This window comes from Festucalex cinctus, chromosome 19 (genome assembly GCF_051991245.1).
Source record: "Festucalex cinctus isolate MCC-2025b chromosome 19, RoL_Fcin_1.0, whole genome shotgun sequence".
In the NCBI taxonomy this organism is placed as follows: Eukaryota; Metazoa; Chordata; class Actinopteri; order Syngnathiformes; family Syngnathidae; genus Festucalex; species Festucalex cinctus.
Genome location: NC_135429.1, coordinates 17,616,361 through 17,631,116, shown reverse-complemented (window position 1 = coordinate 17,631,116; position 14,756 = coordinate 17,616,361). Strand labels below are relative to the sequence as shown.

The following is a 14,756-nucleotide window of genomic DNA, read 5'->3' as shown; positions in this document are numbered from 1 at the left end:
ACACCATGGAAACAGACACTGGCGTTTATCCTGTTGGCAGGATTGGCAAACAGCATAGCTGTCTTGCATTCCCGATTTTAGTGACAGTTTTCCCTCTACGCCTGTCCAGGTAGCAAGCACAGAGTCCTTTCCTCGTTAGTATAGTGGATAGTATCTCCGCCTGTCACGCGGAAGACTGGGGTTCGATTCCCCAACGGGGAGGTGGTGCCTGTGTGTTTTGCTTTTTGGACACTCAGTTTTCATTGCAAATACAAAGAAAATTACCCTGTTTCCCACCCTGTTTCGAGTTGGGAACCTTTCGCGTGTGAGCCGAATGTGATAACCACTACACCATGGAAACAGACACTGGCGTTTATCCTGTTGGCAGGATTGGCAAACCGCATAGCTGTCTGGCATTAAGTTTAGTGACAATTTTACCTCTACGCCTGTCCAGGTCGCAAGCACAGAATCATTTCGTCGTTAGTATAGTGGATAGTATCTCCTCCTGTCACGCGGAAGACTGGGGTTCGATTCCCCAACGGGGAGGTGGTGCCTGTGTGTTTTGCTTTTTGGATACTCAGTTTTCATTGCAAATAGGTCGCTTGCACATGTCGTCACTTCCGCCTCGGATTTGTCGTAGTCGCCATGCTGGGTGGCCTCCATTTACGTAGTGATTCGGTCTAACACGTATCTATCACGTTTGTTGTCTGCGTTTAAAATGGTACATTGTTGCTGCATCGTTGGCTGTTCGAACAAAGCCAAGGGGGAAAATGGTCGGCCTTTCTTCCGAATTCCGAAAATAACTAGGAACCAGGGCCTGGAGACAGAGGAGTGCTGACTCCGGAGGGAAGTCGTTACTTTGGGCTCGTGTGTGCAGCCATCACTTTGTGAGCGGTAAGCTTGTTTACCTTTATTTAATGCATGAGGATTAATAACGTTTCGACCGCCCATATATGGGCAAGTTGCTTATGTTTTGGATTCATGAGCAAGCAAGTTCGGTAGTACAAGCTGGCTAGCGGACGTTAGCCGAAAGCTAACATCGAACATTTTCACCCAAGTAGTGCCAGTGCAAAGTGTTTACTGCTGAAATTGGATTGATTAGTCTTGGGCTCTTAATGCCGATAACATGTTTTTTGGTGGCAAAATGTGAACTTGGAAAAAAGAGACAGAAGGGGGTGATGCAAGAAAACAGACCCCCGGTAGCCTACACATCATGCTAAAGAACTTATTCACGGCCACCCTACTGCGGCAAAATAACCAGTCTTTCCATATTTTATTTGTTTATATATTTGTTTATTTTAACAGGTCGCCCTGCGCCCATTTTTCTGTCCAATCATCCCGACTGGGCTCCAACATTAAAGTTGGGTCCCAATTAAGTTACAACATCTATGTCTCAGCCCAGTCGGTGCCAAGATATGAACGTGCACAGGAGAGACAAGCAAAGAAAAGACGACTCGAAGTGGCAGAGAGTTTGTTGCAGTTATGCAGCCAGCCAGATGGCTCCAGTAACCTGTACCCTCAAGTACTGCTGACATCATTGACTCTGGTATGCCACTCAGAATTCATTACATGATATATTGTATGCATGAGTGAATGTATGTGTTTATGTTTGTGTGTGTACACGCACCTTATATTTTAGAGACATTTGGAAGTGTTTATAGAAATAAGTATTTGCCTGTAGCAATGTTCATACATTAAAAAATGCAACAAAATGTGTACATTTCTTTTACACTGACAAAAAAACTATACTACTGTACTATATTAAACCTTTTACTGGTACCGTATTTTTTTGTGATCTTTTTTTTTTTTTTTATTATTATTTCTTTAGGGATCTCATGCCACACCGACTTGATTGCCAATGACATGATGGAAACGAAGGCGAGCATCAAAGCATCGGAGGAGGACAACATGCGACTGTTTGGAGCTAATAAAGGCAGCGATTATACAAATTCTATTGTTGGGTTTGTTTACAAAGCTATACATAAGACAAATGACAGGATTTGACTCAATGTGCAATATGGTCCCTCTTAAAGTAATGGCATAAATCTCTATTATTTCTAAAAGCACAAAAAATGAAGTGAATAATGATTAGATGTAGTAATTTCAGGGATAAAATTGAACTGTTAATTAATGTATTTATTTTAGCACAGGTGCCTACCATCCTGATGACGGTATGATGTAATGTTGATGGGGTACGCAATGACTTTCATTATACTATGTACAGAGGAAAAAGTTGCTCTCTTTTAAATTTGTTTAATGTAAGACAAGTACCAGTACTGTGTTACAGTTTTCCCAATAATCCTTGTTTCACACTTGTCACAAAACCACTGTCCTTTTGGCAGTCTAGATTGGCACACTTCAAGTGATATCATTTGATTTTACAATCTGCTGCAGCACAAAAAACTACTTTATTCCGCATCTTTGAAGTACATGAGCAAGTGGTAGGTGACAGCGGCTGAGCAGGAACACTGGAAGTCCACTGCTGATCTAGTAAATGCTCTCCCGAGCAGTTCAGGTAAGGAGGGGATTTTGGGGGAAAAAAACTCTGGCTTTTCCAACTGGCCAAAACGAGCGATCTGGGTGGACTCGCTCAATCACACTTTGTCCACACCACAAAGTCGCAGAAGTCCCGTCCAGTTAAACTCATCTGTGCCTGAATCTGAAAATATTACAAACATTGTAATGAAAATATGAAACATAGAATTAAATAAGAAACTACAAAAAGTAAAGCCATACATACCTGGTAATAATATTGGTGTTGTCGTGACAAGTGATGGGAATTGTTGCCATCCGGCACCAGACAGAAATTGGGTGTTGTGACAGCCTCCTTAACCGTGAGATCATAAGAAAAGCTGTCAGTATGCTCAGTAGTTACCATGAACACGTTTTATTGTACTGGAAACTGAAACTAAAAATACGTCCTCTGAGAGTGGTTAACCTTAACCATTTAGAATAAGTTGATTAAGTAACATGTAACTAGTGAAAGGGTAGCATTAAATTTAATTAAGCCACGGGGAGGCTGTGCATAGTTACTTTTTATTCTTATACGCTCTGCCATATTTGCCTGTTATAAAATGATTAGAAAAACCACATCAGGTAAACCCAGCTGTGCATGTAAACACAATGATAACAGGAAGCCTGAGAACAAATCAACATTTTTGTGTGCAGAATTACCAACACCATGTGGTTTACTTACGTGCAACAGCAACAGTTTCTTCTGATGCGATGTTAAAGTTTACACTCTGTATCCACCCGCTTACAAAATAATTGTAAGCCTCCAGGGATTTGTTGGGGTGTTATGGGGCATGTTGTCAACACGAGGTAGTGAAAAATGTCCAGAGAAGTCACATTTGGCCAGCAAGCTTTCTCCGTCAAAAAAAAAATCACCCTTGGTCAGGACGTAATTAGGATCAATCCCACCACACAGAGACACCTTCTGCCTGTATCGTTGTTTTTGATCTTCCGGTAAATCGTGAAAATACTGCGTAAATGACATCAGGTTGATAAGCTCTACCGTGTAACTCACGAGTGTACCTTGTGAACCGGCGGACACCCAAGATGGCGCCCGAAGAAAAAACTCCCATGATGCATTACGATGTGCAAGCGACCTATACAAAGAAAATTACCCTGTTTCCCACCCTTTTTCGAGTTGGGAACCTTCCGCGTGTGAGCCGAATGTGATAACCACTACACCATGGAAACAGACGCTGGTGTTTATCCTGTTGGCAGGATTGGAAAACAGCATAGCTGTCTGGCATTCCCTATTTTAGTGACAGTTTTCCTTCTATGCCTGTCCAGGTAGCAAACACAGAGTCCTTTCCTCGTTAGTATTGTGGATAGTATCTTCTCCTGTCACGCGGAAGACTGGGGTGAGATGCCCCAACGGGCACTTGGTACCTGTGCTATTGTATTTTTGGATACTCAGTTTTCATTGCAAATTCAAAGAAAATTGCCAAGTTTCCACCCGGTTTCGAGCTGGGGACCTTTCGCGTGTGAGGCGAATGTGATAACCACTACACCATGGAAACAGACACTGGCGTTTATCCTGTTGGCAGGATTGGCAAACAGCATAGCTGTCTTGCATTCCCGATTTTAGTGACAGTTTTCCCTCTACGCCTGTCCAGGTAGCAAGCACAGAGTCCTTTCCTCGTTAGTATAGTGGATAGTATCTCAGCCTGTCACACGGAAGACTGGGGTTCGATTCCCCAACGGGGAGGTGGTGCCTGTGTGTTTTGCTTTTTGGATACTCAGTTTTCATTGCAAATTCAAAGAAAATTGCCAAGTTTCCACCCGGTTTCGAGCTGGGGACCTTTCGCGTGTTAGGCGAATGTGATAACCACTACACCATGGAAACAGACACTGGCGTTTACTCTGTTGGCCGGATTGGCAAACAGCATAGCTGTCTGGCATTCCCGATTTTAGTGACAGTTTTCCCTCTACGCCTGTCCAGGTAGCAAGCACAGAGTCCTTTCCTCGTTAGTATAGTGGATAGTATCTCTGCCTGTCACGCGCAAGACTGTGGTTAGATTCCCTGAAGGGGAGGTGAGTGCAGGTGCAATTCAATTTTTGGATACTCAGTTTTCATTGCAAATACAAAGAAAATTACCCTGTTTCCCACCCTGTTTCGAGTTGGGAACCTTTCGCGTGTGAGCCGAATGTGATAACCACTACACCATGGAAACAGACACTGGCGTTTATCCTGTTGGCAGGATTGGCAAACAGCATAGCTGTCTGGCATTCACAAGTTTAGTGACAGTTTTACCTCTACGCCTGTCCAGGTCGCAAGCACAGAATCCTTTCCTCGTTAGTATAGTGGATAGTATCTCCTCCTGTCACGCGGAAGACTGGGGTTCGATTCCCCAACGGGGAGGTGGTGCCTGTGTGTTTTGCTTTTTGGATACTCAGTTTTCATTGCAAATACAAAGAAAATTACCCTGTTTCCCACCCTGTTTCGAGTTGGGAACCTTCCGCGTGTGAGCCGAATGTGATAACCACTACACCATGGAAACAGACGCTGGCGTTTATCCTGTTGGCAGGATTGGCAAACAGCATAGCTGTCTGGCATTCACAAGTTTAGTGACAGTTTTACCTCTACGCCTGTCCAGGTCGCAAGCACAGAATCCTTTCCTCGTTAGTATAGTGGATTGTATCTCCTCCTGTCACGCGGAAGACTGGGGTTCGATTCCCCAACGGGGAGGTGGTGCCTGTGTGTTTTGCTTTTTGGATACTCAGTTTTCATTGCAAATACAAAGAAAATTACCCTGTTTCCCACCCTGTTTCGAGTTGGGAACCTTTCGCGTGTGAGCCAAATGTGATAACCACTACACCATGGAAACAGACACTGTCGTTTATCCTGTTGGCAGGATTGGCAAACAGCATAGCTGTCTTGCATTCCCGATTTTAGTGACAGTTTTCCCTCTACGCCTGTCCAGGTAGCAAGCACAGAGTCCTTTCCTCGTTAGTATAGTGGATAGTATCTCCGCCTGTCACGCGGAAGACTGGGGTTCGATTCCCCAACGGGGAGGTGGTGCCTGTGTGTTTTGCTTTTTGGATACTCAGTTTTCATTGCAAATACATAGAAAATTACCCTGTTTCCCACCCTGTTTCGAGTTGGGAACCTTCCGCGTGTGAGCCGAATGTGATAACCACTACACCATGGAAACAGACGCTGGCGTTTATCCTGTTGGCAGGATTGGAAAACAGCATAGCTGTCTGGCATTCCCGATTTTAGTGACAGTTTTCCTTCTACGCCTGTCCAGGTAGCAAGCACAGAGTCCTTTCCTCGTTAGTATAGTGGATAGTATCTCCGCCTGTCACGCGGAAGACTGGGGTTCGATTCCCCAACGGGGAGGTGGTACCTGTGTGTTTTGCTTTTTGGATACTCAGTTTTCATTGCAAATTCAAAGAAAATTGCCAAGTTTTCACCCGGTTTCGAGCTGGGGACCTTTCACGTGTTAGGCGAATGTGATAACCACTACACCATGGAAACAGACACTGGAGTTTACTCTGTTGGCCGGATTGGCAAACAGCATAGCTGTCTGGCATTCCCGATTTTAGTGACAGTTTTCCCTCTACGCCTGTCCAGGTAGCAAGCACAGAGTCCTTTCCTCGTTAGTATAGTGGATAGTATCTCTGCCTGTCACGCGCAAGACTGTGGTTAGATTCCCTGAAGGGGAGGTGAGTGCAGGTGCAATTCAATTTTTGGATACTCAGTTTTCATTGCAAATACAAAGAAAATTACCCTGTTTCCCACCCGGTTTCGAGTTGGGAACCTTTCGCTTGTGAGGAGAATGTGATAACCACTACACCATGGAAACAGACACTGGCGTTTATCCTGTTGGCAGGATTGGCAAACAGCATAGCTGTCTGGCATTAAGTTTAGTGACAGTTTTCCCTCTACGCCTGTCCAGGTAGCAAGCACAGAGTCCTTTCCTCGTTAGTATAGTGGATAGTATCTCCGCCTGTCACGCGGAAGACTGGGGTTCGATTCCCCAACGGGGAGGTGTTGCCTGTGTGTTTTGCTTTTTGGATACTCAGTTTTCATTGCAAATACAAAGAAAATTACCCTGTTTCCCACCCTGTTTCGAGTTGGGAACCTTTCGCGTGTGAGCCGAATGTGATAACCACTACACCATGGAAACAGACACTGTCGTTTATCCTGTTGGCAGGATTGGCAAACAGCATAGCTGTCTTGCATTCCCGATTTTAGTGACAGTTTTCCCTCTACGCCTGTCCAGGTAGCAAGCACAGAGTCCTTTCCTCGTTAGTATAGTGGATAGTATCTCCGCCTGTCACGCGGAAGACTGGGGTTCGATTCCCCAACGGGGAGGTGGTGCCTGTGTGTTTTGCTTTTTGGATACTCAGTTTTCATTGCAAATACATAGAAAATTACCCTGTTTCCCACCCTGTTTCGAGTTGGGAACCTTCCGCGTGTGAGCCGAATGTGATAACCACTACACCATGGAAACAGACGCTGGCGTTTATCCTGTTGGCAGGATTGGAAAACAGCATAGCTGTCTGGCATTCCCGATTTTAGTGACAGTTTTCCCTCTACGCCTGTCCAGGTAGCAAGCACAGAGTCCTTTCTTCGTTAGTATAGTGGATAGTATCTCCGCCTGTCACGCGGAAGACTGGGGTTCGATTCCCCAACGGGTAGGTGGTGCCTGTGTGTTTTGCTTTTTGGATACTCAGTTTTCATTGCAAATTCAAAGAAAATTGCCAAGTTTCCACCCGGTTTCGAGCTGGGGACCTTTCACGTGTTAGGCGAATGTGATAACCACTACACCATGGAAACAGACACTGGCGTTTACTCTGTTGGCCGGATTGGCAAACAGCATAGCTGTCTGGCATTCCCGATTTTAGTGACAGTTTTCCCTCTACGCCTGTCCAGGTAGCAAGCACAGAGTCCTTTCCTCGTTAGTATAGTGGATAGTATCTCTGCCTGTCACGCGCAAGACTGTGGTTAGATTCCCTGAAGGGGAGGTGAGTGCAGGTGCAATTCAATTTTTGGATACTCAGTTTTCATTGCAAATACAAAGAAAATTACCCTGTTTCCCACCCGGTTTCGAGTTGGGAACCTTTCGCTTGTGAGGAGAATGTGATAACCACTACACCATGGAAACAGACACTGGCGTTTATCCTGTTGGCAGGATTGGCAAACAGCATAGCTGTCTTGCATTCCCGATTTTAGTGACAGTTTTCCCTCTACGCCTGTCCAAGTAGCAAGCACAGAGTCCTTTCCTCGTTAGTATAGTGGATAGTATCTCCGCCTGTCACGCGGAAGACTGGGGTTCGATTCCCCAACGGGGAGGTGGTGCCTGTGTGTTTTGCTTTTTGGATACTCAGTTTTCATTGCAAATACAAAGAAAATTACCCTGTTTCCCACCCTGTTTCGAGTTGGGAACCTTTCACGTGTGAGCCGAATGTGATAACCACTACACCATGGAAACAGACACTGTCGTTTATCCTGTTGGCAGGATTGGCAAACAGCATAGCTGTCTTGCATTCCCGATTTTAGTGACAGTTTTCCCTCTACGCCTGTCCAAGTAGCAAGCACAGAGTCCTTTCCTCGTTAGTATAGTGGATAGTATCTCCGCCTGTCACGCGGAAGACTGGGGTTCGATTCCCCAACGGGGAGGTGGTGCCTGTGTGTTTTGCTTTTTGGATACTCAGTTTTCATTGCAAATACAAAGAAAATTACCCTGTTTCCCACCCTGTTTCGAGTTTGGAACCTTCCGCGTGTGAGCCGAACGTGATAACCACTACACCATGGAAACAGACGCTGGCGTTTATCCTGTTGGCAGGATTGGCAAACAGCATAGCTGTCTGGCATTAAGTTTAGTGACAGTTTTACCTCTACGCCTGTCCAGGTCGCAAGCACAGAATCCTTTCCTCGTTAGTATAGTGGATAGTATCTCCTCCTGTCACGCGGAAGACTGGGGTTCGATTCCCCAACGGGGAGGTGGTGCCTGTGTGTTTTGCTTTTTGGATACTCAGTTTTCATTGCAAATACAAAGAAAATTACCCTGTTTCCCACCCTGTTTCGAGTTGGGAACCTTCCGCGTGTGAGCCGAATGTGATAACCACTACACCATGGAAACAGACGCTGGCGTTTATCCTGTTGGCAGGATTGGAAAACAGCACAGCTGTCTGGCATTCCCGATTTTAGTGACAGTTTTCCCTCTACGCCTGTCCAGGTAGCAAGCACAGAGTCGTTTCTTCGTTAGTATAGTGGATAGTATCTCCGCCTGTCACGCGGAAGACTGGGGTTCGATTCCCCAACGGGGAGGTGGTGCCTGTGTGTTTTGCTTTTTGGATACTCAGTTTTCATTGCAAATTCAAAGAAAATTGCCAAGTTTCCACCCGGTTTCGAGCTGGGGACCTTTCACGTGTTAGGCGAATGTGATAACCACTACACCATGGAAACAGACACTGGCGTTTACTCTGTTGGCCGGATTGGCAAACAGCATAGCTGTCTGGCATTCCCGATTTTAGTGACAGTTTTCCCTCTACGCCTGTCCAGGTAGCAAGCACAGAGTCCTTTCCTCGTTAGTATAGTGGATAGTATCTCCGCCTGTCACGCGGAAGACTGGGGTTCGATTCCCCAACGGGGAGGTGGTACCTGTGTGTTTTGCTTTTTGGATACTCAGTTTTCATTGCAAATACAAAGAAAATTACCCTGTTTCCCACCCTGTTTCGAGTTGGGAACCTTCCGCGTGTGAGCCGAATGTGATAACCACTACACCATGGAAACAGACACTGTCGTTTATCCTGTTGGCAGGATTGGCAAACAGCATAGCTGTCTGGCATTCCCGATTTTAGTGACAGTTTTCCCGATATGCCTGTCCAGCTAGCAAACACAGAGTCCTTTCTTCGTTAGTATAGTGGATAATGTCTGCGCCTGTCACGTGCAAGACTGGGGTTCGATTCCCTGATGGGGAAGTGAGTGCAGCTGCAATCCAATTTTGGATACTCAGTTTTCATTGCAAATACAAAGAAAATTGCCCTGTTTCCCACCTGGTTTCGAGTTGGGGACCTTTCGCGTGTGAGGCGAATGTGATAACCACTACACCATGGAAACAGACACTGGCGTTTACTCTGTTGGCCGGATTGGCAAACAGCATAGCTGTCTGGCATTCCCGATTTTAGTGACAGTTTTCCCTCTACGCCTGTCCAGGTAGCAAGCACAGAGTCCTTTCCTCGTTAGTATAGTGGATAGTATCTCCGCCTGTCACGCGGAAGACTGGGGTTCGATTCTCCAACGGGGAGGTCGTGCCTGTGTGTTTTGCTTTTTGGACACTCAGTTTTCATTGCAAATACAAAGAAAATTACCCTGTTTCCCACCCTGTTTCGAGTTGGGAACCTTTCGCGTGTGAGCCGAATGTGATAACCACTACACCATGGAAACAGACACTGGCGTTTATCCTGTTGGCAGGATTGGCAAACCGCATAGCTGTCTGGCATTAAGTTTAGTGACAATTTTACCTCTACGCCTGTCCAGGTCGTAAGCACAGAATCCTTTCGTCGTTAGTATAGTGGATAGTATCTCCTCCTGTCACGCGGAAGACTGGGGTTCGATTCCCCAATGGGGAGGTGGTGCCTGTGTGATTTGCTTTTTGGATACTCAGTTTTCATTGCAAATACAAAGAAAATTACCCTGTTTCCCACCCTTTTTCGAGTTGGGAACCTTCCGCGTGTGAGCCGAATGTGATAACCACTACACCATGGAAACAGACGCTGGTGTTTATCCTGTTGGCAGGATTGGAAAACAGCATAGCTGTCTGGCATTCCCTATTTTAGTGACAGTTTTCCTTCTATGCCTGTCCAGGTAGCAAACACAGAGTCCTTTCCTCGTTAGTATTGTGGATAGTATCTTCTCCTGTCACGCGGAAGACTGGGGTTAGATTCCCCAACGGCCACTTGGTACCTGTGTTATTGTATTTTTGGATACTCAGTTTTCATTGCAAATTCAAAGAAAATTGCCAAGTTTCCACCCGGTTTCGAGCTGGGGACCTTTCGCGTGTTAGGCGAATGTGATAACCACTACACCATGGAAACAGACGTAGGCGTTTATACTGTTGGCAGGATTGGCAAACAGCATAGCTGTCTGGCATTCCCTATTTTAGTGACAGTTTTCCCTCTATGCCTGTCCATGTAGCATACACAGAGTCATTTCCTCGTTCGTATAGTGGATAGTATCTTCTCCTGTCACGCGGAAGACTGGGGTGAGATTCCCCAACGGGCACTTGGTACCTGTGCTATTGTATTTTTGGATACTCAGTTTTCATTGCAAATTCAAAGAAAATTGCCAAGTTTCCACCCGGTTTCGAGCTGGGGACCTTTCGCGTGTGAGGCGAATGTGATAACCACTACACCATGGAAACAGACACTGGCGTTTATCCTGTTGGCAGGATTGGCAAACAGCATAGCTGTCTTGCATTCCCGATTTTAGTGACAGTTTTCCCTCTACGCCTGTCCAGGTAGCAAGCACAGAGTCCTTTCCTCGTTAGTATAGTGGATAGTATCTCCGCCTGTCACGCGGAAGACTGGGGTTCGATTCCCCAACGGGGAGGTGGTGCCTGTGTGTTTTGCTTTTTGGATACTCAGTTTTCATTGCAAATTCAAAGAAAATTGCCAAGTTTCCACCCGGTTTCGAGCTGGGGACCTTTCGCGTGTTAGGCGAATGTGATAACCACTACACCATGGAAACAGACACTGGCGTTTATCCTGTTGGCCGGATTGGCAAACAGCATAGCTGTCTGGCATTCCCGATTTTAGTGACAGTTTTCCCTCTACGCCTGTCCAGGTAGCAAGCACAGAGTCCTTTCCTCGTTAGTATAGTGGATAGTATCTCTGCCTGTCACGTGCAAGACTGTGGTTAGATTCCCTGAAGGGGAGGTGAGTGCAGGTGCAATTCAATTTTTGGATACTCAGTTTTCATTGCAAATACAAAGAAAATTACCCTGTTTCCCACCCTGTTTCGAGTTGGGAACCTTCCGCGTGTGAGCCGAATGTGATAACCACTACACCATGGAAACAGACGCTGGCGTTTATCCTGTTGGCAGGTTTGGCAAACAGCATAGCTGTCTGGCATTCACACGTTTAGTGACAGTTTTACCTCTACGCCTGTCCAGGTCGCAAGCACAGAATCCTTTCCTCGTTAGTATAGTGGATAGTATCTCCTCCTGTCACGCGGAAGACTGGGGTTCGATTCCCCAACGGGGAGGTGGTGCCTGTGGGTTTTGCTTTTTGGATACTCAGTTTTCATTGCAAATACAAAGAAAATTACCCTGTTTCCCACCCTGTTTCGAGTTGGGAACCTTCCGCGTGTGAGCCGAATGTGATAACCACTACACCATGGAAACAGACGCTGGCGTTTATCCTGTTGGCAGGATTGGAAAACAGCATAGCTGTCTGGCATTCCCTATTTTAGTGACAGTTTTCCTTCTATGCCTGTCCAGGTAGCATACACAGAGTCCTTTCCTCGTTCGTATAGTGGATAGTGTCTTCTCCTGTCACGCGGAAGACTGGGGTTAGATTCCCCAACGGGCACTTGGTACCTGTGCTATTGTATTTTTGGATACTCAGTTTTCATTGCAAATTCAAAGAAAATGGCCAAGTTTCCACCCTGTTTCGAGCTGGGGACCTTTCGCGTGTTAGGCGAATGTGATAACCACTACACCATGGAAACAGACGTAGGCGTTTATACTATTGGCAGGATTGGCAAACAGCATAGCTGTCTGGCATTCCCTATTTTAGTGACAGTTTTCCCTCTATGCCTGTCCATGTAGCATACACAGAGTCATTTCCTCGTTCGTATAGTGGATAGTATCTTCTCCTGTCACGCGGAAGACTGGGGTGAGATTCCCCAACGGGCACTTGGTACCTGTGCTATTGTATTTTTGGATTCTCAGTTTTCATTGCAAATTCAAAGAAAATTGCCAAGTTTCCACCCAGTTTCGAGCTGGGGACCTTTCGTGTGTTAGGCGAATGTGACAACCACTACACCATGGAAACAGACAATGGCGTTTACTCTGTTGGCCGGATTGGCAAACAGCATAGCTGTCTGGCATTCCCGATTTTAGTGACAGTTTTCCCGATATGCCTGTCCAGCTAGCAAACACAGAGTCCTTTCCTCGTTAGTATAGTGGGTAGTGTCTCCGCCTGCCACGTGCAAGACTGGGGTTCGATTCCCTGATGGGGAAGTGAATGCAGCTGCAATCCAATTTTGGATACTCAGTTTTCATTGCAAATTCAAAGAAAATTTCCAAGTTTCCACCCGGTTTCGAGCTGGGGACCTTTCGCGTGTTAGGCGAATGTGATAACCACTACACCATGGAAACAGACACTGGCGTTTACTCTGTTGGCCGGATTGGCAAACAGCATAGCTGTCTGGCATTCCCGATTTTAGTGACAGTTTTCCCTCTACGCCTGTCCAGGTAGCAAGCACAGAGTCCTTTCCTCGTTAGTATAGTGGATAGTATCTCTGCCTGTCACGCGCAAGACTGTGGTTAGATTCCCTGAAGGGGAGGTGAGTGCAGGTGCAATTCAATTTTTGGATACTCAGTTTTCATTGCAAATACAAAGAAAATTACCCTGTTTCCCACCCTGTTTCGAGTTGGGAACCTTTCACGTGTGAGCCGAATGTGATAACCACTACACCATGGAAACAGACACTGGCGTTTATCCTGTTGGCAGGATTGGCAAACAGCATAGCTGTCTGGCATTCCCGATTTTAGTGACAGTTTTCCCGATATGCCTGTCCAGCTAGCAAACACAGAGTCCTTTCCTCGTTAGTATAGTGGATAATGTCTGCGCCTGTCACGTGCAAATCTGGGGTTCGATTCCCTGATGGGGAAGTGAGTGCAGCTGCAATCCAATTTTGGATACTCAGTTTTCATTGCAAATACAAAGAAAATTGCCCTGTTTCCCACCTGGTTTCGAGTTGGGGACCTTTCGCGTGTGAGGCGAATGTGATAACCACTACACCATGGAAACAGACACTGGCGTTTATACTGTTGGCAGGATTGGCAAACAGCATTGCTGTCTGGCATTCCCTATTTTAGTGACAGTTTTCCCTCTATGCCTGTCCATGAAGCATACACAGAGTCCTGTCCTCGTTCGTATAGTGGATAGTATCTTCTCCTGTCACGCGGAAGACTGGGGTTAGATTCCCCAACGGGCACTTGGTACCTGTGCTATTGTGTTTTTGGATACTCAGTTTTCATTGAAAATTCAAAGAAATTTGCCAAGTTTCCACCCGGTTTCGAGCTGGGGACCTTTCGCGTGTGAGGCGAATGTGATAACCACTACACCATGGAAACAGACACTGGCGTTTATCCTGTTGGCAGGATTGGCAAACAGCATAGCTGTCTTGCATTCCCGATTTTAGTGACAGTTTTCCCTCTACGCCTGTCCAGGTAGCAAGCACAGAGTCCTTTCCTCGTTAGTATAGTGGATGGTATCTCTGCCTGTCACGCGGAAGACTGGGGTTCGATTCCCCAACGGGGAGGTGGTGCCTGTGTGTTTTGCTTTTTGGATACTCAGTTTTCATTGCAAATACAAAGAAAATTACCCTGTTTCCCACCCTGTTTCGAGTTGGGAACCTTTCGCGTGTGAGCCGAATGTGATAACCACTACACCATGGAAACAGACACTGGCGTTTATCCTGTTGGCAGGATTAGCTAACCGCATAGCTGTCTGGCATTAAGTTTAGTGACAATTTTACCTCTACGCCTGTCCAGGTCGCAAGCACAGAATCCTTTCGTCGTTAGTATAGTGGATAGTATCTCCTCCTGTCACGCGGAAGACTGGGGTTCGATTCCCTAACGGGGAGGTGGTGCCTGTGTGTTTTGCTTTTTGGATACTCAGTTTTCATTGCAAATACAAAGAAAATTACCCTGTTTCCCACCCTTTTTCGAGTTGGGAACCTTCCGCGTGTGAGCCGAATGTGATAACCACTACACCATGGAAACAGACGCTGGTGTTTATCCTGTTGGCAGGATTGGAAAACAGCATAGCTGTCTGGCATTCCCTATTTTAGTGACAGTTTTCCTTCTATGCCTGTCCAGGTAGCAAACACAGAGTCCTTTCCTCGTTAGTATTGTGGATAGTATCTTCTCCTGTCACGCGGAAGACTGGGGTTAGATTCCCCAACGGGCACTTGGTCCCTGTGTTATTGTATTTTTGGATACTCAGTTTTCATTGCAAATTCAAAGAAAATTGCCAAGTTTCCACCCGGTTTCGAGCTGGGGACCTTTCGCGTGTTAGGCAAATGT

At 46.1% G+C, this 14,756-nt stretch overlaps 1 long non-coding RNA gene and 16 other non-coding genes across 17 annotated transcripts; 9 read left to right on the top strand and 8 right to left on the bottom strand.

Annotated features, from left to right (window-relative positions):
* The first annotated feature begins 129 nt into the window (after positions 1-129).
* Positions 130-201, top strand: trnad-guc (transfer RNA aspartic acid (anticodon GUC)). The gene has a single exon. It is a non-coding gene; the product is annotated as a tRNA-Asp (tRNA).
* Positions 202-2,216: 2,015 nt separating this feature from the next.
* LOC144007452 (uncharacterized) lies at positions 2,217-3,564 on the bottom strand. Its single transcript, XR_013280178.1, has 2 exons — positions 2,720-3,564; positions 2,217-2,638 (listed from the first exon to the last, which is right to left on the bottom strand). It is a non-coding gene; the product is annotated as an uncharacterized LOC144007452 (long non-coding RNA).
* Positions 3,565-3,934: 370 nt separating this feature from the next.
* Positions 3,935-4,007, bottom strand: trnav-cac (transfer RNA valine (anticodon CAC)). Its single transcript has one exon. It is a non-coding gene; the product is annotated as a tRNA-Val (tRNA).
* Positions 4,008-4,260: 253 nt separating this feature from the next.
* On the bottom strand, positions 4,261-4,333 carry trnav-aac (transfer RNA valine (anticodon AAC)). Its single transcript has one exon. It is a non-coding gene; the product is annotated as a tRNA-Val (tRNA).
* A 1,098-nt stretch (positions 4,334-5,431) lies between these two features.
* Positions 5,432-5,503, top strand: trnad-guc (transfer RNA aspartic acid (anticodon GUC)). Its single transcript has one exon. It is a non-coding gene; the product is annotated as a tRNA-Asp (tRNA).
* Positions 5,504-5,758: 255 nt separating this feature from the next.
* On the top strand, positions 5,759-5,830 carry trnad-guc (transfer RNA aspartic acid (anticodon GUC)). The gene has a single exon. It is a non-coding gene; the product is annotated as a tRNA-Asp (tRNA).
* Positions 5,831-6,409: 579 nt separating this feature from the next.
* trnad-guc (transfer RNA aspartic acid (anticodon GUC)) lies at positions 6,410-6,481 on the top strand. The gene has a single exon. It is a non-coding gene; the product is annotated as a tRNA-Asp (tRNA).
* A 255-nt stretch (positions 6,482-6,736) lies between these two features.
* Positions 6,737-6,808, top strand: trnad-guc (transfer RNA aspartic acid (anticodon GUC)). Its single transcript has one exon. It is a non-coding gene; the product is annotated as a tRNA-Asp (tRNA).
* A 909-nt stretch (positions 6,809-7,717) lies between these two features.
* trnad-guc (transfer RNA aspartic acid (anticodon GUC)) lies at positions 7,718-7,789 on the top strand. The gene has a single exon. It is a non-coding gene; the product is annotated as a tRNA-Asp (tRNA).
* Positions 7,790-8,044: 255 nt separating this feature from the next.
* trnad-guc (transfer RNA aspartic acid (anticodon GUC)) lies at positions 8,045-8,116 on the top strand. The gene has a single exon. It is a non-coding gene; the product is annotated as a tRNA-Asp (tRNA).
* Positions 8,117-9,021: 905 nt separating this feature from the next.
* On the top strand, positions 9,022-9,093 carry trnad-guc (transfer RNA aspartic acid (anticodon GUC)). Its single transcript has one exon. It is a non-coding gene; the product is annotated as a tRNA-Asp (tRNA).
* Positions 9,094-10,463: 1,370 nt separating this feature from the next.
* trnav-aac (transfer RNA valine (anticodon AAC)) lies at positions 10,464-10,536 on the bottom strand. Its single transcript has one exon. It is a non-coding gene; the product is annotated as a tRNA-Val (tRNA).
* Positions 10,537-10,789: 253 nt separating this feature from the next.
* On the bottom strand, positions 10,790-10,862 carry trnav-cac (transfer RNA valine (anticodon CAC)). Its single transcript has one exon. It is a non-coding gene; the product is annotated as a tRNA-Val (tRNA).
* Positions 10,863-10,978: 116 nt separating this feature from the next.
* trnad-guc (transfer RNA aspartic acid (anticodon GUC)) lies at positions 10,979-11,050 on the top strand. The gene has a single exon. It is a non-coding gene; the product is annotated as a tRNA-Asp (tRNA).
* Positions 11,051-11,115: 65 nt separating this feature from the next.
* Positions 11,116-11,188, bottom strand: trnav-aac (transfer RNA valine (anticodon AAC)). The gene has a single exon. It is a non-coding gene; the product is annotated as a tRNA-Val (tRNA).
* A 1,560-nt stretch (positions 11,189-12,748) lies between these two features.
* Positions 12,749-12,821, bottom strand: trnav-aac (transfer RNA valine (anticodon AAC)). Its single transcript has one exon. It is a non-coding gene; the product is annotated as a tRNA-Val (tRNA).
* A 908-nt stretch (positions 12,822-13,729) lies between these two features.
* Positions 13,730-13,802, bottom strand: trnav-cac (transfer RNA valine (anticodon CAC)). The gene has a single exon. It is a non-coding gene; the product is annotated as a tRNA-Val (tRNA).
* Positions 13,803-14,756: the final 954 nt, after the last annotated feature.